The following is a 24,917-nucleotide window of genomic DNA, read 5'->3' as shown; positions in this document are numbered from 1 at the left end:
AAGTTTGCCTTCCCAGTCGTCCCACACAATATCCAAAGTCTTGGATGAGCACAGGAGATGACAGTGTATAAGTCATGCCCCCCAGCCCACACTTAAGGAATCCTATCTCTGCTGCCAAGCCAAGTCATTGCTTTGCTTTCGACAGGCCGGGAGAACTCTGCTCTTCAGGAAATCCTTCAACTTCCAGTTGCTTTAATTTTTATTCTGCTGCCACGAATTGCACTGGCTGCAAATTAGCTACCAGTCTAAGTTTAAAGTGCTGGTTTGGGACCAGCATACCTGAAATATATCTCATCCCTTTCTAAATATCCAATCTAGGGTCTCCTGCAGATACCATATTATCAGGACATCCACAATATAGAAACCAGGCCTTTAGGTAGTGTGGTGGCACCTCCCCATCAGAATTACCGCTTGTTAAATTACAAGACGACCACCATTTCAAAGCTTGCTGAATACTTTCCTCTTCCAAGAAGCCTTTTAAATGAGTTCTTTTACAGTCCGCATCTGCATTGGAATTGTTTTTAGATGTTTTGATTGTTTTATCACTTGTGCGTTTGAGAATTTGTGAGAATAACGGTAGAAGCCAAGAGGGCAGATGAAGAGTCCTTAAGGAAAGGAGGAGGAAAGGTTTGAAGCATTCCATTGTTATTCTCTCGCTCCCGTTCTCTTCACTGGCCGATCCAAAGGAAGTCTGTCCTCAAACTGGAACGTTTCTTAGGACCTGTCCTCGTCCCACCTAGATTTCCCTGGTTTTGCTTCCTTTCTCCATTCTTGGTCTCAGTTTTGTCTTCTTTTGCTACTCCACCCTTTATAAATAAAAAGGAAGATAAACCAGCCAGCACCACCTGAACAGGGCAAAGGAGGGGGAGCAGGGAGTAAGGCAAACACAGCAGAATTTTATCTTTTATTTTTACCTGTTCTGAGGCTTTGGGCATAGAACAGACGTTAGCAGTGAATGCAACTTCTGAGTCTTTCCTCCCCTCTGCACAAGCCAAGGGACAAACAGGAGGAAAACTTAAAAATAAAAAATCAAACTCACAAGTGTTTTGGCCTCTCGGATGGCAGACAACAAATGCTTTATGAAAGCTGGGTACTTTGTGTGCTGTATTCAGTTCAAGTTCCTACTCAGAGCAGACCCATGACAGTTAATAGAATACAACTAATTTAGGTCCATTTGGGTCTACTCTGAGTAGGACTTAGATAACTACATCCACAGAATTGCAGGGAAGAAGTACACAGATCTAGACTTCAGCATCCCTAATTTTTGCAAACCTTTTGTACATTAGTTTTGAAAAGCAGCATACAGTATAAATATCTTTAAAAACAAAACCCTGAGGCTGCTGGGGCTTTTTTTTTTAACCATGTGCAATGCTGGATCATACCTTGCTATTTCCCAAGAGTGGCTAGTCACATTCACCTACAAACTAAAAAAGCAGAGCAAGGCAAGATGTGCGATGGTCTCCTGTTACTGCCTCTCTCGACGTCTCGAAGTCAGAGGTAGACTGTGTTTGATCATAGAGGCGCCCCTTGGGCACAATAGCTTCAAACAGGCATGGGGAAACTTCAGCTCTCGAAGGACTGCTGGACTACAGATACACTAGTCACTGACCATTAGTCCTTCTGGCTGATGCGAGTTGGGAGCCCCAATCTGGAATGCTACAAATTCCCCATCCCTGGCTTAGAGCTAGAGACAGATCCCCACCCCCACCCCCGAATTTGTTTCATACTCTTTTAAAGCCATCTAAGATAGTTACCCTCCGCCTTATCTTGTGGCAAATAATTTCAGTTAACTTTATTACGTGATGCACAGAAACACCTTCCTTTTTAACACCATGCCTAAATCCTGCTGCTGGTTTATTTTAATTATATAGTGGAGCTTGCCCAGGAAGGGCTGGGTTCCAAACTCCCAGTCAGCCATGAAAAGCACAGAACTGGTCTTGGGCTGCTCCCCCATGCTCAACCTAAGCTACCTCACAAGGTTGCTGTGAAAATAAAAGTGGGACAAACTCTAGGCATGCCACCCTTAACTTCTTGACCCTCTGGTCTCAGTCAGTGTGCAATCTGTCTGACTGCATTGGCTACCAATTAGTTTCCATGCCCAATTCAAAGGGGTGGTTTTGACCTATGTAGCCTTAAACAGCTCAGAACCGCTATACCCCAAGGACCGCCTCTCTCGATATACACCTACCCAGACCCTGAGATCATCTTCTGAGGCCCTTCTTCATGTGCCTCCTCCACAAGAGGTCTGGAGGATGGCAATACAGTGGTACCTCGAGTTACAAACACCTCAGGTTACAAATGCTTCAAGTTACAAACTCCGCTAACCTGGAAGAGTTACCTCGAGTTGAGAACTTTGCCCCAGGATGAGAACGGAAATAGTGTGCCGGTGGCGCAGCGGCAGCAAGAGGCTCCATTAGCGAAAGCACGCCTCTAGTTAAGAACAGTTTCAGGTTAAGAACGGACCTCCGGAACGAATTAAGTTCGTAACTAGGGGTACCACTGTACAAGAACAGGCCATTTCCACAGAGGCTCCCCGTTTGTGAAATGCTCTCTCCAGGGAGGCTTGCCTGATGCCTTCATTACACACCTTTAGGCACCAGGTGAAAACTTTCTTCTTTAATCAGGCCTTTGGCTGATTGACATCTGATGCCCTTTTAAAACGTGCTCCGGAAGGAGGGATTGCTGGGTTGTTTTTGTTTTTATCATGTATTTTCTGTTTTTTAAAAATATATTGTGATTTTATGCTGCGAACCGCCCTGAAATCTATGGATAAAGGGGAGCATACAAATTTTATTAAAAAAAGAAAAAGTAGTAGCATATGCAGGTCTGTGCCATGAATACATAATTCCTGGGCACTGATATTCAGAGGCAAGCTGATCAGCACTTTGCACAGTCAGCTTCTCCTGGAAAAAGGAAGTGCCAATTGCTTCCAAGTTCACATGACTTTTGGGGGGTAAACAAAAACCATGTGTCTGCTCTTTCTAAAACAAGGGAAACTGCAAAATGGAGAGTACACCTCTCCAGGTATGTACTTCTGGTGTTGGACCACAGGCCTTATTGTGAGCATTTTCACCCCTCCCATTCTGAAAATCTGGTGATATCTGCTGTTGGGAGGGAACAGTTAGGAATTGTTACTTTGTTGTATTTCATTCCTGACTCTGCTCTCTGCCGTGTGCTGTGTGCAGTTTAATATCTTCTGTAGACAAGATGGCTAAGTGAGAGGCTGTAACACTCACAAAGCCAGATCTGTAAATATGCAGTAGTTAATAGAAATAAATGAGGAATGTTTTGAAACCTCTACAAATGCTTCTGCTGTTTACTGCTGATTTGGTGCTCATAAAGCCCAGTTATGAGTCCATGATTCCCGGGTGTATGCTGAAGGTGTTCCAGACGTCCTGCCCAGGCATAGGGGCCTAAGAAGACCTGGACAGATCCTGGCATTTACCCACATATGGTAGCAGGCGGATGGTTGCTGGTAGCAGACTGGTGGTTGCAGATGGCTATTGATGGTTGGATAATTGGATGTTTCTGATCCATTTCCATCTGATGCTGCACATCGGAGTTGAGCTGTGAGCTGAAGCTGTTTTTCAAGCTGCTGTTTGATTTACAGAAAGGTATGTTGCTGGCTGCCAGGAAGACAGCAGAGACGCTTTTCCAGTTTGCCTGTTAATTGTGCTGAGTGGGGAGAGAAGTTGCTGAAAGAGTCAAGAGTATTTGGGGTGCATGAAGGGAAGTGTCTTGCTGTTAACTAAACACAGGCATGGCTTCTGCACATTCTGGCCAGATGTCTCTATCTTTTCCTCTCCTTACACCAGAGACCTATCCTACGTGGCAGGTCAAAATGAAAGCACTTTTACAAAGGGAAAAGCTTTACCATATTATAGAAGATGACCCCCCCAATGAGGATGATGATGGATGGCCAGCGTGGCATGAGGCAGACATGAGAGCCAGGGGGACAATTATTCTGAGTGTCCAGGACCAGTTGTTGGTCAATTTGGAGAACCAGCAGACTGCACGGGCTGTTTGGAATAAACTTCGAGATATGCATCTAAGACAAAATGCAGGATCCAGTGTGCTTTTCTTTAAAAAGCTGTGTAGGCTGGAATTACAGAAAGATGGTGATTTGCCCAGCCATCTAGCCCAATTAAAACGTCTCAGACAGGATCTTGTCCAGCGAGACTTAAATATTTCAGAAGCTGTTTTTGCAATGCTTATCATAAACAGTTTGGATGAATCTTATGATGCTGTAGCTGCTCAATTGTCGTCTTTGCCCAATGACCGTCTAACAGAAGATTATGTGTCTAGCGTGCTCTTGAATGAGTGGGATCGCAGACAGACTGCTAGAGAAAGCAGGGACAAGGCTGTTGGAAATGCCTACAAGCCTTCAACAGGGGAAAGTGAAAGTGTTGCAAAAGCTCTTAAAATGCGCCGCTGTTTTTCTTGCGGAGAGGTCGGCCATTTTAAAAATCAGTGTAAAAACTCTTCAAAGAAGAAGGGCAACTTCAAAGGCAAAGGGGGAGGAGGCCGAAAACCCCAAGGGCCAGCTGCATCAAAGGCTTTGATTTCACGCAGTTCTAATCAACTCACACGTTCTGTTTTTGTTGTCGACTCAGGAGCCACAAGGCACGTGGCCAATGATAAAAATCTCTTTCTTCATCTTGAGAAACAGGGAGGAGCAATTCATCAAGCGGATGGAACGACTATTAAAAGTTTGGCTCAGGGAACGGTTTCTTTGCAGAGCCTTAATGCAACAGTTAAAAATGTTATGTATGCTCCTCATTTGCAGGATAATCTCTTGAGTGTTTCTCAGCTAGACGCTCAAGGATTTAAAGTGGTGTTTGCAAACTCTCGGTGTGAAATTCTTCGAGACAACAAACTCATTCTTTATGCTAAGTGTGTTGATGGTTTATATGTATTGCCTTTTGTTACAGGTACAGCTGCTGGAGCAACTAAAGAAACTGAAAAGGCGTGCTGTAATATATCAGTAGATAAGAATGAGAAATTGCATAACCATTGTATTCATGATTATCATCGTTTGTTTGGTCATTTGCATTTCCAGGCAGTAGGTAAAATGCAAAATATGGTTGAGGGCATGAAAGTTCAAAAGTGTCCTTATCATATGAAATGTGTCTCATGTGCAGAGAACAAAATTAAGCAAGCTCCCAAAGGTACAAAATCTGGGAGGGAGGTTAAGAAACCTTATGAGATTGTGCATGCAGACTTGGTTGGACCTCTAGCGCTCTCTAGAGGAAACTCATGTTATTTTTTGGTTCTGATAGATGCCTATTCTAGATATGTTTGGGTCTATATGTTACAAAAGAAGTCTGAAGCCTTCTCTAAGTTTCAAAAATTTTGTGCATGGCTCAGGAATGTTCACGATGAGCATGTACGTTGTCTTTTCACTGACAGGGGTGGAGAATTTTGTTCAGAACAGTTTGAAAACTTTACTGCAGAACAGGGCATAGAGCACATGACTGCCACGCCCAGATCTCCATGGCAGAATGGTTTATGTGAAAGAGTAAACCAGACCTTGCAACAAGGAATTAAAACTCTGTTGCATGATTCAGGCCTACCCAACCCCTTCTGGGCTGAAGCTCTATCGTGTTTCACCTATATTTACAACCGCAGGTATCAATCAGCCATTGATTGCACCCCATACGAAATGCTGTTCAAAAGGAAACCGTTTGTAAAACATTTAAAAATTTTCGGTTCTGAAGTTTGGGTGCACACTCTGCAAGGTGACAAACTGAGCAAATCTGGTCAACATGGCATTTTTCTAGGTTATGAAAAAGGTTCCTATCGTGTGCTGATGACAGACACAAACACAATTAGGCTGACCAGAAGCATGGATTGTAATCCAAAATGGGACAAAGTTGGCATTTTTCAATGTCATCCCATTTCAGATGATGAGGTGGTGAAACCAATTAACAAAGAGGCAAAACCTGTAATTGATGCTGATGGTAGCACAGATTCTGACACTGATACAGATGATCAGAATGAAAAGACCTCTTTTAAGAAATCAGATGGGTCTGACACTGATCTAGAGGTAGAATCTTTGCCAGATACAGGTCACCATTCTCCCAAGGAGGAGGAACCAGACCCAGAGGATCCCAGAGTATTGCGTAGATCTGAGAGAACTACCAAGGGACAAGCACCTAAACGATTTTCTAAAGAATTTGCTAAAGCTGCTATTTCAGATATGGCTGCCACTAGCAATCCAAACTCAGTTTTTGAACCAACTAACTACAAAGAGGTTCAAAATTTACCTGAAAAAGATGCCGAACCTTGGCTTAATGCCATGAAAGCTGAATTGAATTCCCTAAAGCAAAATGACACGTGGGAATTGGTTCCAGTAGAACCAGGCATGAAACTTGTAGACAGCAGGTGGATTTACAAAACCAAGACTGATCAGACTGGTAAAGTGGTCAGATATAAAGCCAGATTAGTTGCACGTGGTTTTTCTCAAGTTCCTGATCAGGACTATCATGAGACATATTCACCGACAGTCAAATTTGAGACAGTTAGGCTGTTGATGAAAATTGCTGCAGAAGAGGGCATGACCATATCTCATCACGACGTAAATACTGCGTTTTTGTACGGAATTCTCAATGAGAGTATTTACATGTCACCGCCAGACGGAGTGCAGATAAAAAAGGGAATGGTGTGTAAATTAAAAAAATCCCTGTATGGTCTAAAACAAAGTGCTCGATGCTGGCACACTAAGCTGACAGAAGTGCTGTTTTCCTTAGGTTTCCAGCAAGGAAAGGCTGATTCTTGTGTTTTTGTTAAAGAATCTAACCAGCACAAATTGTACTGCATTTGTTTTGTGGATGATATTTTGTTTTTCTGGAAGGATGCAAATATTTACAAAACCACTCTTGCAAAACTGCAAAAGCATTTTGATATGAAAGACCTAGGGGAAGTCAGCAATTATCTCTCACTGGAAGTAGAGAGAAATAAGCAAGGTGATGTTTTGCTGCATCAATCACGTAAGATCAATGATGTGATTGAAAAATTAAATCTGACAGATGCCAATTCTGTAGACACCCCCATGGTCACAGGGTACCAACATGATACTAATGCTAATGTTTTTCCTGACACTACATTGTTCAGAAGTGTTTTGGGTAAACTTAGTTTTATAGCAAGGTGCACAAGACCAGACATTGCTGTTAGCGTAAATTTGCTCAGCAGATATGTAAATCAACCTACAGTGCAAGACTGGAAGGCACTGAAACGCATAGTTAGGTATTTAAAAGGCACTATGCATTACAGGTTGAAGCTTACTAGCCAAAAATCTGGAGGTCTTGAGATCTATGCCGATGCCAGTTTTGGTAGTGATACAACTGATGGCAAGAGCACCTCAGGTGTGTGTTATTTGTACAATCAGTGCCTATTTGATTGGTCTTGTAAGAAACAGGCAACAATAAGCATGAGTTCATGTGAAGCAGAACTCAACGCTTTAAATTTTTCCCTCATGAATGTAGAGTGGTTATTGCAACTATGTGAGGATATGAGAGTTAAAATTTGTTGTCCAATTCAAGTTTATCAGGACAACAAAGCCTGCATAGAACTAATCCATTCAGAAGGGTGCAAGCAAAGAACAAAACATTTGCTAATCAAATTGCACCGTGCCAGAGAATGCATTCAGAAAGGAGTTGTAAAAGTCTCATATATGCCAGGGAAAGAAATACCTGCTGATGCTTTGACTAAAGCTGTTAATAAGGAACAACTTGGTATATATGTAAAGAAATTGCTTTTGTGCTAGATTTTCATAATGGTCAGAATGAAAAGGGGGAGGTTGTGAGCATTTTCACCCCTCCCATTCTGAAAATCTGGTGATATCTGCTGTTGGGAGGGAACAGTTAGGAATTGTTACTTTGTTGTATTTCATTCCTGACTCTGCTCTCTGCCGTGTGCTGTGTGCAGTTTAATATCTTCTGTAGACAAGATGGCTAAGTGAGAGGCTGTAACACTCACAAAGCCAGATCTGTAAATATGCAGTAGTTAATAGAAATAAATGAGGAATGTTTTGAAACCTCTACAAATGCTTCTGCTGTTTACTGCTGATTTGGTGCTCATAAAGCCCAGTTATGAGTCCATGATTCCCGGGTGTATGCTGAAGGTGTTCCAGACGTCCTGCCCAGGCATAGGGGCCTAAGAAGACCTGGACAGATCCTGGCATTTACCCACACTTATAACACCAGATTTTGTACAAGGGTCTACTACACCCCACTGTTTTTAATTCTACAGCCTGTGGTACAAGGCTAAAAAATGGAGAGGAACCTTGTACCAGTTCCGCATCATCTAGTCAGAGTAGGCCACAGAAGAGCATCTGTGACTCACTTCCATGCGGATGAAACTGGAGGATGCAAACCTGTGTGAGAAAAGTGACTAGCAAATATAATAATCTTCCAGAAGCAACCTTCTAAATGGCAGACCCTTGGCTTGACTTGGCCCAGAATAACAGTTCCTAAATGTCCAGAAATGCTACGAATTCACAAGAGCCTGCGGCTTTGTCATTCTCCCCACCTCTTCTAAGGAAAGACACAAGTTGATCAAAATGGAGACCTTCAACATGCAAGACTATGCAATCTGTCTTCAGTTTCATAGGCACAGCCATCCCGGCAAATTCCTCCATGCGAAACCTCCCACACAGAGGCAGCAGTAACTCGGAGGCCTGCTTGTGGAACCAATGGATCATCACATAGCAAGACTCCACACCAGATGATGGATTCCATTTTGGATTTTATTCTTTATTTAGTGCATTTAATGCGAGGGGCTCCACTGGTCTTCTCACTCCCCCTTTTATCTTCAGACCAACCCTGCGAGGTAGGTTAGGCTGAGAGAAAGTGATTGGAATACCTTGTGGAAGGCTGTTTCTCTCACTGTTTATTTTATAATTAGTGTTTTTAAACGTAATAATAGTGATGCTACTGGTGTTGTATTCTTAACAGCTATAAGCCAGCTACGGTTGTTTACATCCCATCTTGCCTTTCAAAAGTTTTAAGGAAGTAAATGAGTAAGAAATCCAAGCAAGCCTTTAAGAAGAGCAGAGCAGTTTTATCTTCTTTAGAAAAAATGTAATTGAGTCTTAAAAACAACAACAAATGTATAACAACAAGAGAGAGCGTTGTTGTTGTTTTTTTAAAAAAATCTGCTTGGGCTAAGAAGGGTTTTCTTAGAAACTGGCTGGAAGGCGAGAGTTTAAAACTCAGTCACCAAATTAGCCAAGTCAAGCAGCACAGACTGCATTTATGGGGGAAAGCCCTACCTCACGTATTTGCTACTGGCACGTAGCAGGCCAGCTGCCACCCTCTGCTCCCATAGTTTTAAAAAGACTTAAGTCCCTCCAAAGGGGGAGCTTAATTTTCCTTTTTTAAAAGAGAAAAGTGTCAGTCTAATTAGATAAATCCGCCAGGCACGTGGCCTGCAGTTCGTCATGGAAATTAACCTCTTCAAAAGATCAAAGTTACCGAAATAAGAATGTGTGTTTTGGCAGAAAGCGGACGAAACAGGGGGCACACACACATACACCGGCTGAGTACTGGACGCTTCATTCTTTCTTTCAATAAATGTGCTTTCTTGCAAGCCCCACTTGCCCCCCCCTTTCTCTCCCTGTGGGCGGAAGCCAGGGAGCTTTTGTTGCCAAACAACACTAGCAAACGGTGCCGGTGTGACAGTGAGGAAGTCTTTTTGGAGAGGGAACGATTATAACCCTGATGGAAGGATATCACCTGGGTGGCGGCTGGGGGCAATTTGCCAGAAAGCTCCCCTTGATGGAATGGGCAGGGTCCAAGTTGGAGAATCTCCTGGAAGACATAAGATACCCACATGTTTTCTCAAGGCCTATCCCAGAGAGAGAGAGAGCGGACGGGGGGGGGGGGGATCCGGCAGAAATCATTTACCATCCACAGAAGCCTTTCAGAGAAACGCAGCCTTGTCTGGAAAGCAGCACCTGAGCTCTTTTCTCATCCTAGAAATCTCATTTCAGAGACCCATCAGGTCAGCAGCAAAAGGATGCTCTCTCTTTGGGATAGATTTTGACAGCTTGGGTCGCAGTCTGTGCCTACTAACCCCGGTGGTTTTGCCTGCCCTTTGTGATCGGAAGCAGTACGCCTCTGAATACCAGCTGCTGGGACTCACCGGCAGAGAGAAAGAGAGATGGTACTGTGCTCAGGTCTGGCTTGCAGGCTTCCCACAGGCATTTTGGTTGGCACTGTGAGAAAGGGATGCTGGACTCGGGGCATTTGTTTGTTCTTATGATGCAAGTTTCTATAAATTGGGCATGGAATTTTAGGTGATTAAAAACAAAAAAAGCCACCCTTCTTTATTCTACACCAATACGCATTTGGGTATTTTTATTCACGTTTCTACACCAATGCTCATTGCGGCATTTGAAATTATCATGTTTTAATTATGAGATCCCTCCTGCCCCACGCTTACCCTCAAGGAATCTAGCAGTCACATTTGTTGGAAAAGGGAGGAAAGTCATGAAATAGTCCCCAAACAGACTGCCAAAGAAATAAGTCCGCAGAGCAAATTGTTCAAGGAAAAGGCTCATAGGAATCGTTAGGGCTCACAGATTCCCTTTAAGATGCAGTGCTGTGGGCCAATGGGAGTGCTGGACTCTGGGGATGGAGCTACACTGCTGTGCTCAGGTCCTGCTTGTGGGCTTCCCAGATGCAACTGGTTGTCCACTGAGAAAACGGGATGCTGGACTAAATGGGCTCTGGACTGATCCAGCAGATCTCTTCTTCTGTTCCTCGGCAATGGTTCGATGTAGGCTCACCCAATTCATCTCTAACCTGTTAACTTTCCTTCCTTCTTCATCTTCAGCCTCAGTCTCTGTTTTGGTCAGCCCTTTTCCACATGACGCCTTTTAAATGCCTTTGTGGGAGGCGGGATATTGGTTTGGTTTTTGTTCTTGCTCTAGTTTTATTATGTATTTTGTGTTCTCATCTAGTATTTTTATGTTGTGCTCTGTGATATTTGGATGAAAGGCAGTATACAAATTTAATAAATAATGGTAATTGCTGGCATCTGTCTTGAGAGACAATGGAGTGTGCCTCCAGAGGTCAAGTCAAACCATGCGAGAATCACAGCACCTACTGTAGCTGCAGGGACTGGTAACTTACAACTCCCACATTGTTTTTGTCACATTAGCAGAACCAAAGTGACCTTTCTGGGGTGCAAGCCTGGGCAGTGTGTATGGAGGCCTTGGGCTGCACAGACAACAAGACACAGACACAGACACACACCCGCTTGGCTGCACTGATGTGGTCCAAATGAAAGCAGAGCAATATGTTGGGCACCAGGAGGAGTTGCTGGAAGGAGACGTAAAACCATCTTAGGGACTCCACTTCAGATCTGTGCAGGGTTTAAACCTTGGCCTTTTCTTCTCCCAAATAATAATAATAACACCAGTGCTCAAAACTGCCTCTCCCAAGGCCAGGGATAGGGAACATGTGTTGTCCCTCAGATGTTGGGTTCCACTCCCATCAGCCCCAGCCAGCCAACAGTTATAAAGCTGGTGTCAACTGCCTTGGTGATAGCCTCCTCCCCAGCTACACAGGCATTAGACCTGGAGAACAAAGCCAGTATTTCATTTGGTGTACATTGTTTGTCGAAGTAGCTTGTGTGGGCTTACAGGAAAAGCTAAAATACTCCTTCCTCCTTACAGGCAAAGGTGAAATGGTCCTTATTCTTAAACACCTGCCCCAACTGTCACACATGGAAAGGTAGGCCCTGGGCTCCTCACGAGGCCAGGCCAGTGTCAGAGATAGGCACCATGGGGCACTTGCTGAGGCCTGCTCTTCCTCCTCGCAGCCACCCTGCCCCATTAACCAGCCCTCACCAATAACACAAGCAAAGACAAGAGCGAGGAGATAGAGTAGAACTTGCCCCACTCTCACACTTTCTCCCATCCCAGATGGTTCAGTCCAGGGGTGCAATGAGAGAAAGTGGGCAGGTAACAGTCCCTTGGAAGAGGAGGAAGGCCCATGGCAGGGACCGTGAGGCACCTTCCCCGAGGACCCTCCAAAATCAAATGCTGGCACTGCCTCCTCTACTGGTGGACCACACTTGGAAGCATCAACCCGGAAAGGGGCAGGGAGCGGGCTATGCCTGTGGTAGCAACTGCTCACCTCCCCCAGGGAGGCCCATGTTCATCGCTAGAGACTCAGAAGGACAAGTTACCTCACCAAAGCTGACTCACCCACTCCTTGCCAAAGCTGCAGAAACCCCAGAGACCTAAACATTTGATGCTGGCACCCCAAGGGCTTCAATCTCTCTACAAAGTATTTAAGGCTCCTCAAAAGTCTTAGTATTGCCCCCGAGGAGTTTCAGGGAGTTGAAGGGGGCATACTCAAAGTATGGTCAGTGGCAGAGCACCTGCTTTGCATGCAGAAGGTCCCTGGTTCAATCCCCAGCATATGCAAGTAGAACTGGGAGAGACTCCCTGCCCGAAATCTTGGAGAGCCGCTGCCAATCAAGGCAGACTATACTGAGCTAGATGGAGCAGTGGGTGTAACTCAGTATAAAGCAGTTTCCTATGTTCTTAAAAAAGGGAGAGGAATAGGAGGCCTTGGAGCCCCCTGTGCTGAAGAAAAGTCTATGCACAAGTGCCTAGGAAAAGCACCTTCCGAAAAAGGCAGGTTTTTGCCTGGTACATATTCAGCCAAAGTGTTATTGGCTGCCCCCTCCCTTGTGCACCCCATTTAAAATGCTCTGGTCAGGGAGGTTCAAGGTTACCCACAAGAGAATTCCAGCCTTCTCAGCCCCAACTTCCCCAGTGACAGAATTAAAGGAGTTGCCGTGTTCCCCTACAGCATGGTTTAGATTTATGTCTATTTTAAAAAGCAGCCCTCCTCGTAGAAAGGATCGCCCGGCACCTGCAGAATTGGTTCCTAGAACCTCAAGCCACCCAGTGCTCAAAGTTGCACATTTACAAGGTGCATCCTCTTCCTACGATTAAAAAGAACAATAAGAAGAAGCAACAGTATCTGGAGATAAATTCTTCAGGAAATAAAAGCACAAGAGGCAGCGATATGCTTTCAGACAGCGGACAGGGGGAGAAGGTTAAAACCTGATATGTGTCAGGAGAGTATTTTTTTCAAAGCTAGAAGAGGGGGGGGGGGGAATAACAGGCTTGTTCTGCTGTGAAACTGCTGTGAAACCTTACCCAAAAAGAGGTGTGAGTGTGTGTTAGAAAGGATAGCCCACAAACATTTATGCAGGGAAGGCCTTTGGCCAGGACAGGGAAGGAAGCGAGTATTCTCCTTGGAAGTCTTTCATGTGAAATCCAGGTGGATATTCCATTCTGACATTAACATCTCCCACAGGAATTATTCCCGTGCACTCCTGTGAAGAAATGCACATTATGTCACATTCAATCTGGCGGGGGGCGGGGGAGGAACGCTGCGCTCACAACTGCCTCCTCCAGCGGATGGCACTTGGGGTGCTTGTGGCTGGCTGCGGCAGCATGAAGGTCAATCCCACCGCGTGCAGAATTTCTACAGAAAGTGGTGCTCTGCCCATCATGCAAGATGCCTTGGGGTGCAGCACTCGCGGCGGGAGCTGGCGTGGACAGCAGCCACCGTGTGGGTGACGGTTATGCAGGTTGCATCAAGTGCTCTGTTCAACAGCAGAGGCACAGACTCTCCAGGAAATGGCTTCAGGTGGTTTTAAGGTTGGGGGGATGATGGAGAGAGAAGAAAAAGTGACCGCTTCCTTCCCAAACACCAAACTTTTAATAAGCATCATACAGAGCCTCGTCTTGCTGACTGCACATCTTACAGGAAAGCCCATCTTCCAAACTTGTGCTTGGGTAGAAGTTTATCCAGTGAGCGATGGTATGTCTGAGGCTGCTAGGCCAACAGGCTGAGTTGAAAAGGACCCCTTTTGTCCCTGCCCCCCTTTCCACAACCAGTTCCTCTGCCCCCCCTTTCTCCCGTGTCCTCAAGACTCCTCTCACCTTGAGGAGTGTTAGGATTACCCAGCATTTACACTCAGTGCTTCTCTTTATTCCTTAAGACTTATTAAGAATGATAATGAGCTACAAAGCTGAGAACACGTTCCTCTCTCTCTCTCTCTCTCTCCCCTCTGTCGCTCTTCCTCTCTCTCTCTTTCCCTACGTGCCTTTTCCGTCAAAGGCACACAGGACAAATCTGACCAAAAAAAGAAGAAGAAGAAAAAGGCCTGACAATATGGATCAAGGACACTTGAGGATTTATATTCTATAAATCAAACCCCCACTTTTTGGGGAGGGAAGTTTTTTATTATTATTTCTGCACTAATTTCTCCCCTCCCCACCCCACATTTTTCGCTTCCTTTTGCCCCCCTTTTTAAAATTCCCTTCCCCACCTTCAGAAGATTTCCCCCCCTCCTTCCTGGAAATGAGGTGGGGGGGGAATAAGACGGAAAAAGGAAGGCTGCCTGCCTGCCTGAAAAGGCTCGTTAACATGGGGCTCTTAAACGGTTGATTAATTTTAGCAAAATTTACGACACTACTCCTGCTTTCCCCTTCTTCGCCTTGCAGCATGACACTAGAGCGAGTTAACTTGAGGTCCTTCTTTCTTCTGCCGCCACCCCACCCCACCCCACCCAACCCCCCAACCCCTCCATCACCGGTACTTTGCAGGCTTCCTCCCATGTCCCAGCACTTGTTTGTACACATCAACACGCCTGGAAAGATCATAAATGCTGTCCAGGAACATCCCCGCCTTATGGATAAAAGCAGTTTTATTCCCTTTCACAGGACCGAGAAGAGCAGGAAAAGAACAGGCGGCCAACTTCTGACAATTCTAATTTTTTAAAAATGATAAAATGAAAATTGGTTCAAGTGACAAGCTGATTTCAGATGGGGGTGGGTTATTATTATTATTATTTTAAAAGGAAGCCTTTCAACCATTCTCCATCTTATAAACATGTCCTCCTGACTTTGGGCTGCATTCAGAATCGTAGGATGCTCTCTCAAAAGCCATGTCTGAAGGCAGCTTCGTTGCTTATAATTGGGGGGGGGGGCAGGGGAGGTAAATGGCAAGGGAAGAAATAAACCATCTAAATAAAATGAGAAAGATACGCAGCTCTTAAACATTCCCTTAGCTGTACGTTAATGTTTCATCTGTCTGGTGAGCGCTGGCTTCTCACCTGCTATTTACCTTCTCCACTTGCCCGTTTCTTCTGCCACTCTGATATAGACATCAGAAACGCATGAAGACTCAATTACTAAGCTACTTCATACACAGGTCCACCTCGCACACTCGTGGTTTGTTTTAAAAGGAAAAGCAACAATCGGACTCAGTTTCTGCCCGCTTACGACATGATTTTGGAGTTGCCATCCCAAAAACCTTCCCGTTTTGTCACTTGAACATGTGTCAAATACCGTACAGACAAACAGAGCCCAACTACATCTAGGTATGAAGCTTACCATTTCACTCACAGCAATATTTGTGTTCCCACCCACCCACGAAATCAACAAGATATGGGTTAAACTAAGCCACACCTGCTATTTAAAAGAAAAAAAGAGCTAAGAAGCTGGGATTCAAATTTTTGAAGTTGCTGTTGCAAAGAAAACATTTTCAAAAGAAAAGTAGTTCAGGTAGAAAGATTGTGGGATACAGAGATGGACCTGCTTTGAGTCAAACAGGCAAGGCTGTTTGGGATTGGTTTGTTTTTTTTAAAAAAAGATTGAATAGGTTGCCCAGAACATTCTGTTTATGGCAGTAGAGCCCCCTCCCCTCATATTTAGATAGATGGGTTGGGTGTAAAATATTCTCAAAATGAAATTAAGTAAGGGTATGTATGTGGGGTGTGTGACTTGTGTTGAGGACAAAAAAGAAGAAGACATTGTCAGTAAATCAAGGGTGGGGGGTAGCCAGTCCCTGATCTAAGCAAATAACACATTTTGGTATAATAAAGTATTTAAAAAGAAGTGGGCAAAAGGACATAAGCAGATGACCACTGGCAGAGAAGGGGTGGCTTAGAACAGAACGTTACAAGTTTCTGAAAGTTAAAACTCCACCCTCACCCTTTGAACTAAATCTTGCTTTTTCTGTTTGCTCAAGGAGGGGGGGAAACACTAATACAGAGTAATCATTTGATTAAAAAATATGCTTGTTGAAAGACACGTCTATTTTTCAAGCATATGTGTGTGTTTTGAATTCATAGGTGCCTGCCTCCCTTAAGTTTAAAAACACCGGGTATTTTTTCCTGTCCTAATCATTTTAATAAATTTGCGGTGGGGTGGGGGTTCACCCACTAGATTAGAGGCAACAATCATAGTGGAATATCCACCACCTCTTTCCTTATTGCAGGAGCAAAAAGCCACTATTCATCTTAAATCCTCTGTCCCTCGTCCCCTCAGAATCAGGATTTTCTCCTGTAAAAAATGACAATGTCAGCTGTAGGAAAACTGACACGACCAGCTTTTAAAAGAAATGTTGGTGTGGGGGGAGAGAGAGAAGTCAGCCACTGACTTCTTGGTTAAAGTATTTTCTTGTTCTAACTCATGTTCTTATGTCACTGAGCTAAAAAAGACAGAGAGAGAGAGAGAGAGAGGCGGGTGGGGGGGAGAGAGAGAGAAAGGGGGGAGAGATGACTTTCCTTGAATGATCTGTTTAACCTAAGCCAGAGGAAAAAAAAAGTCATTAATTACTTATGTGAGCTATTGCTTCTGAAAGACAATAAACCTGCCCGGTCGCCATGGATATGACATATTTGCTCTGAAAACAACACAATAATTAGCAAAGGGGAAAGATACAAGGGGAATATGCAAACTCCCAGGTTTAAAGCCACAGTGTTTCTTTTTTCTGAGTGCTGTGTGTGTGTGTGTGTGTGTGTGTGTGTGTGTGGGGTTGTTTTTTCACTTCTGTCCGTCCAGTTTGCAATTCAAATTTTTTAAAAAGAATAAAGAAAAAGGGGTGGGAGAAGCAGCTACCCAAAAGATGTACCAGAGAGAGAGAGAGAGACAGACTAGGCAGGCATGGAAGGAAAAGGATGGTGATCAAATTCTACTGAAACAGCAGGGACAAAAACATAAACACACAAGAGAATTAATAAGATGAAAAGCAATCAAGGATGTGGATTTCATCAGACAAGTTAGGCTTACATTAGTCTTGTTTTTAAGTCTGTTTAGTGCTGTTTTGGCTGGAGCAAGTTGAATGCACGTGTATCTGTGTTTTAAAAGAAAAAGGGGGAAAGTGAACTGGAGAGGGGGGGAAGAGAAGACACTGTTTTAAGAAACAAAAAAGATTGAAAAGAGAATAGCACTGGATAACAGGGCGAAACGAAGCTTGGACGGAAGAAGATGCACGGCAGGCATATTTTTAAACCTACCACTTTGCCCGTCTGTCAGAAGGCAGTGCCACCAGGCTGGCACCTGCTAGGTACCCGGGAACCCCAAAATATGTCTCCACCATCTTTAAACGGGTCTTGAATAAGACAGCTTCCAAAAGATATGACACCCATCACAAAATGACACTTTAACATAAAAGAAAAAAGTTTCGTTGGGCAATTTGGAACTTAGAAGTCTGCAGGATCTCCTTGAGAACTGCTCTAAAGAGAAAAGCTTTTTATGTATTATTTCTCCCCCCCCACTCCCATTAAGCTGAAACAAAAGACTAAAAAAAACCTCTAATGCATTAACTCTTACCGATTCTGACCTCCTGCACTTAAAAAATAAATGATAAAACAATAATACCCTGAACATCCACTTTACCCCAAAAAATCTTTATATTTGATTTTGGACTTATTATAAAGTGAAGAAGTGGAAGGACCACCTTACAACTGCAGCAGCAGCAAGCAAGATTTTATTTGCATCAATTACTAGTCTGTCTGACCACAGGCAAGCATATTTAAAAGAAGGGGCCTTATCATTTAATCTGCTCTTTCTATTACAGTTTTTAGACAGAATCTTTCAAGATCAGAGTCCCATTCACACAAACGGCAGACTCTTGATGATCAATACCCTTTAACTTTTCTGCTCACTCCCACCCCAGTTCTGCCCCTTTCTGAACACATCAATATGGAAAACATAAGTTGAACAACCAAATAATGCAGTTCGAGAAGAAAACAAACAAACAAACAAACAAACAAACAGCATAGCAGAAGAAAAAGAGCCCACGCTACTTCTTTAAACACTTTAGCACATATGGAGTTTGATTTCTTGAAGAGATCAGTTTAACATCTCCATAGAAACCTGCAACAGATTATTATCAACAGAATAAATAAGTAGTCTAATAAATTAAACAGGAGGCAGAAGATCTGGAAACTTGATTACTAAGTTCACTAATATTCTGCTTCTTCACCAGTCTTCCTAGCCGGTGGAAAAATGGATTTTTAAAAGGTGACAATCAAGTAAAACTAAGAAGATATTTCCCCTACGCACACAAAGATGGCTTATAGGAAAGACTTAGGGAGAGAAATAGGAAGGCCAGAGTGAATGTATTCCAACGGGAAGGATTAAGGTGATCCCTAATGTAGTTACATACGGCCTTGAGGAAGGAGCTGTTGGGGGGGGGGGAGGCAGAAGAAGGGAAGCATGTTGAAAGGAAAGAACACATGGAGTTTATTAATCAAGTTCTCAAAGTTTCCCTCCCCTCCCACAAAAGCCAGATAGATTTAAACCACATCTATTCACATCAAACCTCCACGGCACACCCTGTTTCCCCAAAGTTTTCTCAAGTAGCATATCCCAGAAAGACACCCAGGAGGTGGCACCCACCCTCCCAGATGACACCCCCACCCACCCACAGGCCCTTACCCCAGCTTTGCCTTTCCATCCTTGCCAGCCACTGAGCCACCTTTCTCTCCCATCAAAAGAAATAAAACACGGAGAAAATATTTATTTGGACAACTGACACAAGACAAATGCACACATATAACCTAAAACTGTGGACAGCACACAGAAGCTTCTAGTTCCATACACATACACCCACCCACACGCCAACAGAATACAGATTTTTCAACCATGGCTAAATTCTCCCCAGGGCACACAACCACCCCCAACCCTATGCCAACCTCTCCCCACTACCTGCCCAGTTCCAATACATTTTTGTATGCGACAAAATCTAATGGGAGTAGTGGTGGGGGTAACATGTTATTCCCTTCCCCAAGAAAACAAATAGGAATAAATTAAGATTCTCTTTATTGCATAAAATGACTCTTTCCCCTACCCCAGAAGCTTAGGATCCGACCATACATCTGGAGAGGCAGATTTGAGAGAGGGGGAAGTATGCAATCATTTCATTCCCTCTCCAGAACTCACGCCTATGTGCCCCGCTCTGCGTCCAACGCTTTCACCCCCTTCTCTTAATTTCTGCGAACGCCCCAATCCCTCTACTTTCCCTTATTTTTAACCGCTATCTTGCTGTTGTCCCCACCCCATCCGCCCCCGTTCCCGGCAGGGCCGAACTTTGACTGACAGCTCGACACCTGTTCCCTCGTCCCGGGAGCGCCCAAACATGGAGAGGAGCGTTCACCAAAACCCCACTCCTTCCAGGGCGCCCCGCCCTTCGCAACTCCACCCCTAGGCCGAGCCAAACCCCCGCCCCCCACCGCCAACACAAACAATACGCCAAACAACCGCTCGCCTGCCGGCCTCCCCCCTCCAAAAAACAGCCTCTGTACATGAAACGTCCCTTACCCCTTGCGCGCCCCCAGCAGACCCAACTTCTCCAAAGCGCAGGAGATAAAAATACGAATGAGAGAGTGTTCGTGAAAAGGACGGGGCGGGGGGCAAATCAGCTGCTCGTTATGCAAATACCACGGGGTAAAAATAACCTGCTGCTGCAAACGAGGGGGCAGACACAAAGTACCCCGGATCGCCCCAAAAGCGCACTCTTAGGGACTCTCAAATAACTTGGGTTGGGGAAAGGGAAGCTAGGAAGAAGAGGGAGAGAACCCCCCACCCCGGAAGCGCAGGGCGAAGCAAATACTGAGCATCGCTTCTCTCTCTCTCTCCTCTCGCCCCCTTGTGCGGCCACCGTGCGCTCCGGACCCTCCGCCCATATCTCCAAAAGTCAGCGCGCACCCGGGGTCTCCTCTCCAAAGCACCACTTTGGGAAAACTTTGCGCGCCGACAGAAGCAGAAGCAGCCCCGACTCCAATCCCAAGAACCAGCCCAGACAAAAAACGTCTCTATATTCTCAGTCTTTTAGGGACCCTAACCCTTTCCTCCTCCCCACTCCCCGGGACAACCTGCACTCACCTTAAAAAAAAAGTGGGAAGGGGGAGAAATGTTTTGCCGAAACTGTCTTGAAAACGCGGACACCTGAGAGCAAAATTTGGGGAGGGGGGGTTGGGGGAGATCCCGCCCCCTCCCCTCGTCCTCTGCCTCCCTTTCCCCTCCTGCCCTTTCTTTCCCTTTCCTCCACCCCCTCCCCAGGAACTATTTTTAAAGTCTTCGAAAAATGGTTAGGCACCATCTGCAACTGTAGGCAACTGGGAGATCCAAGGGGATATTATTCTATGCCCCCTCCCCTGTGTAAGGGAAGGGGGCATCTCCAGCTTCTTGGGAGATTGGGGAGGGGGAGGAAAGACGAGTCGCCAAACGCGCGGACGTCTCCCACCCACCTTGTTTGAGACAGTCCTGGGAATTGCGATAATCTTGCCTGCCTGTCCGCCCCTCTCCTCCCGCCCCTAACTCTGGACAAGGAAAAAGAAAGCGAACCACCTGCATCCATTCCTTTCAAAGTGCCCCACGAAGAAAGGCAGAAAGAGGAGTGTGAGAAAGGGGGTCGCAGCAGCAATCTCTCTCTCTCTCTCTCTCTCTCTCTCTCTCTCTCTCTCTCCAGCCTCTCTCTCTCTCCAGCCTCTCTCCAGCTGCCCCCACCCGAAGGAGAAAAACCAGCGCGCAAAGTCCTGGCCCCTCCATCCCGTTCCAGGCGCACTGCAAACCCCCGCGCCGTTTCCGCGCGCAATGACCTACACAGTTCTGTGCAGTGCAATGTAACGCGACCCCCCTCGCCGACACACACACTTTTTACAAGTGCCCCCTCTCTCGGCCGGTGCAAAGCCCCTTCTTCTCACGCCCCCTCCCTGGCCAGGGCAGCGACAGCCACCTTCCCCAGTGACTGCAGCCGCCTGCGTCGCCCTCCAAGCAATGCCGCCGCCGCTCGCCCTCTCTGCCCCAGCCCAGCGCGCACTGGGGAGAGCGAGGCGCAGAGAGAGTTGCTGGGGCGAAAGCGGCCGCCGCCAGCCGGGACGAGGCGCGGAAAAGTGCACGGGCGAGGAGTCGGGGGAGCCCCCCAGGGAGGAAGGGTCTGGGGCCGGGCGCGGGGGGGGCAAGGAGGGGAGAGCAGAAGGTCTTACCTGCACTTGGGGCTGCTTTGGGTGACTTTCCAAGTACAGGGAAATGTGTGTGTTTGGGATGGAGGCTTACAGCGCGCATGCGCCATCAAAGTTGCCCTGATCCGGGATTTTTTTCCCCTCCTCTCGCTCGCTTCCCTTTTGCTTTGATTATTGAATTTTCCTATTTCTACCGGGGGTGCAGGCGGCGCGCAAAACCCGGACTGGAGTAAGGACACAATCTGACACCGCCCGCCCCCCGCGAGCTCTCCGCGGGTTGAAAGCGAGGGAGAAAGGGGGACTTCGGAAGAAAAAAAAGGGGAATAAAAAATAGAGAGGAGGAAAAGGGCATGGAACGGACTCGCAAGGAACTCCAGCTGAGGAGGGCGCCTGCAAAACCCGGACTGGATAACAATACACTGGCAAGAGTTGTTGTTGTTGTTGTTGTTGTTGTTGTTGTTGTTGTCGTCGTCCTTCTCCTTCTGCCTAAGAGCAGTTGCTCTCCTTTCCAATCCATCTCCCCTCCTCACTCTGCCTGTGACCGTTTTCAGCACAAAACCAAGGTGACCATTATCAACCTTGTGTTCCTCCCATAGACTTTTGACGGATTTCATAAAAATGAAGAGTAAAATAAAAATAACACCAGGTGGGATCTATGTCTGGGTTTCCTGTGATGTATGAAAACCCATTGCTGGCCACCTTGCTGTATAACATTTAGAATTATAATTCCATGTTATTAGTTATGATGTATATGTATATTGATGCTCTGTTGGACTTAAGTGCACACACATCTTGAATCTTTATTCTGAGTAAGAGTTTAGTAACAACTGTCCTGTCTTTTTTTGTAGTTTTGGATTTGAACACATTCATTTATTTAATAAAAGCATTTAAAATGTTTATAAAAGTATTTAAACAGCGCCATCTCATAAAACCACAGGAGCGGCATACTATTATATGTAAACAATGAAACGGGGTGGGAAACCATCTTGGTATATCTCAGTACCGTACCTTTCTTTTCTCGGTAAGTGGTTCCAATTTATTACCTGTGGGTCTTTGCTGACATAAAGGCTGACCTCCCGTACCACAAGTGAATAGGCCTTTCTTGCTGAAAATTTACAGTTCTATGGTAATAATTGTGGGAGGAAGACCAATAGTGCCTGATAGGAACAGCGTATCATTTCAGGGTGACTATCAACCCTGGAAACACCTTCTTATGGCTACCAGAATGTTCCTCCATGCTGCCTAGAGCTGTAGAGAAAGGGTTTATAGAGCCTGTGAGTGGACAACAGATAGGATGCTTCAATCCCTTTTGGGCAGGCAGCCTCTGCTCATGCTGAAACAAAATAATAATAAAAAATCCTTCCAGTTGCACCTTAGAGACCAACTATGGTAAGTTTGTTACTGGTATCCTGGCTAGGCAAGGCAGGGATTTTGATCCATGCAAGGTTCTGGGGTATGGGCAAGAATGCAATGTATCCTGATATTGCCACACAACAAAATATGCAACCCCAAGCCACAGCTGTCCCACTTGCAGCCATGAGCAAGTGGTCCACAACTTAGGGCTTATCCAACCTTCACAGCCCCACCGGAAGATGCTTGGAACAAAACCTGAGTTGACATGCTGGCACATTTTATGTGCAAAGTTCATGTTCTGCCACCAAGTTAGGACCCTTCTTTTAGAAACTGTACCAGGCAGGCAGGGAAGTTATGTTAGGAAGAAGTCCAGAAGCGGAATTTCCAGATGGAGGGGGGAAGGAAGGAAGTAAGGTTTTTTTCTGGAATACAAGCAAAAAGGTATAACCCTGGACTTTATCAAACTAAGTCCTACTCAGAGCAGACTCACTGATATTAACAGATCTAAGTTAGCCATGCCCTTTCATTGCAATGGGTCTACTCTGAGTAGGGCCAAGATTTGATGAGTGCCGCAACCCCAGAGTTGTCCGCGACTGGACCTAACAGTCAGGGGTCCCTTTACCTTACTTTTACATTTGCACGTGTAAACTGCCATATGCAAATTTTCATGGAAATAGGTCCCCCCTCTCATCATCTCTTTTTTTGGGGCCTGCATAACTGGCCACCCTGCAGTCATAGGGTGTCATATATTCAAGAGGTATTCCATGTGCCTTAATCAACATCAGAACTGGGACAGAAGAGGAGCCCCTTTGGAACAGGGTTAAAAGGCCCATCTAGCCCAGCATCCTGCAGGTAGGGCCACATTAACCATTAGGAGTAATAGGCTATATAACCTTAGGTCCTCCTACCTTTTAGGTTCTCAGTTTCCCAGGTCAGCCATGAACCTGGTGACATTTATAGGGTTGTTGTTGTGAGGCCGAGGGGAAAGGACAATTCCTGTATGTATGCCATTTTGAGCCCTTTGCCATAATTAATGACTTTGCCAATCCCAATAGAAAAAGTTTTTTAAAAGAAAGAAAGAAAGAAAGAAAAAGAAATGAGTGTAGTGAATATTCATGCTTATTTTCTCCTTTGATTGAAATACATTTGTTTAATTTAAGATCATATGTTTGCTGACTTTATTAACTGCTTGCAAGAATATAATACTGCTTAGGCTCTTGCCTCCTGTCAATCAAAGGCCCCCTCATATCCTTAATCTAAATCCCAGAGCAGAACACTCTGGATCATTTCTGGAGGCCAATTTGATCTAGCTCTATTCCCTCCTTGGCCTTTTTCCGTAGACCCTAGAACTGTTGGATGAAAGAGCCTTCAGATTTTCCTCTTGGAAGAAAGGCAGAGTTTGATCCAATGCCTTGTAGACAAGGAGTGGCAGTCCAGGCACTTCTTTGTCTCTCTGTCTCTCTCTCTCCTGTCAGTTCCTTTCCCAGCTCTGCACCTGACTCAAGGTGCGGCCTTGAGCAATAGCATGTGTTGGTTTCTGAACCTGTAAAATGGGAACAAACAATAAAAGGACACCTGCCTCAGCAGGGCGGTGAGAGGCCTAATTAACAAGCGATTAAAAAGAACATCCTGTCTCAAAGGTGCAAAGGACTTCGTCAGCGGATGAACATTTCAACTATGCAACCGGAGAGCCTAACAAAGTTAACGTTCAGGATCACAGATATTTTGCCATGTCTGTGGAATTATATCTAGTGCAACTGGAGTCGTCATCAGATGTCTGTGTTTTGTAAGCATAAAATTAAAGAGCAAAAGGAAAAGGAGAGTGGCAGCATCAGGCTGCAGCCGGATGTGGAGTGAGATCCAGGAACCAGAAGCCATGTGCCACCATTCCGGATACAGTGGATACAGCTGCTGCCCAGGCAAACTCTCAGCCTGACATGGACATTTTGATAGCCCTTCTATGTCAAGGGGAGAGAAGGAACAGTCTATTGCAGGCACCCCCAAACGGCGGCCCTCCAGATGTTTGTCCTACAACTCCCATGATCCCTAGCTAACAGGGCCAGTGGTCAGGGATGATGGGAATTGTAGTCCAAAACATCTGGAGGGCCGAAGTTTGGGGATGCCTGGTCTATTGGGTGGAGTCACTCTAGAGCCTAGGGACCGGTTTCCTATCCAAGGAAGGCTCTAATCTTGAGCAGCAGCATATCCTCCAATATTCCTCAGATGAAAATAGGCACATTTCTCACACCCCTGCAGCTGACCTTCCTCAACCCCCCATT

General features: G+C 45.4%; 1 protein-coding gene across 5 annotated transcripts in view; it reads right to left on the bottom strand.

The window, feature by feature from the left end:
• CASZ1 (castor zinc finger 1) overlaps window positions 1-21,763 on the bottom strand; it is a 309,366-nt gene extending 287,603 nt beyond the window's left edge. For 4 of the 5 annotated variants that reach the window (XM_088671543.1, XM_088671546.1, XM_088671540.1 and 1 more), the window contains exon 1: window positions 21,310-21,763. The gene's annotated coding sequence lies outside the window, so the exon portion shown is untranslated. Of the gene's footprint in view, window positions 1-9,734; window positions 9,810-21,309 lie in introns of all 5 variants that reach the window. The other variant, XM_088671542.1, reaches the window with a different exon arrangement.
• Window positions 21,764-24,917: the final 3,154 nt, after the last annotated feature.

This window comes from Zootoca vivipara, chromosome 6, assembly GCF_965207765.1.
Source record: "Zootoca vivipara chromosome 6, rZooViv2.hap1.1, whole genome shotgun sequence".
NCBI lineage: Eukaryota > Metazoa > Chordata > Lepidosauria > Squamata > Lacertidae > Zootoca > Zootoca vivipara.
Note: the sequence above shows the minus strand (reverse complement) of the source record. Positions and strands in the feature narration are given on the sequence as shown.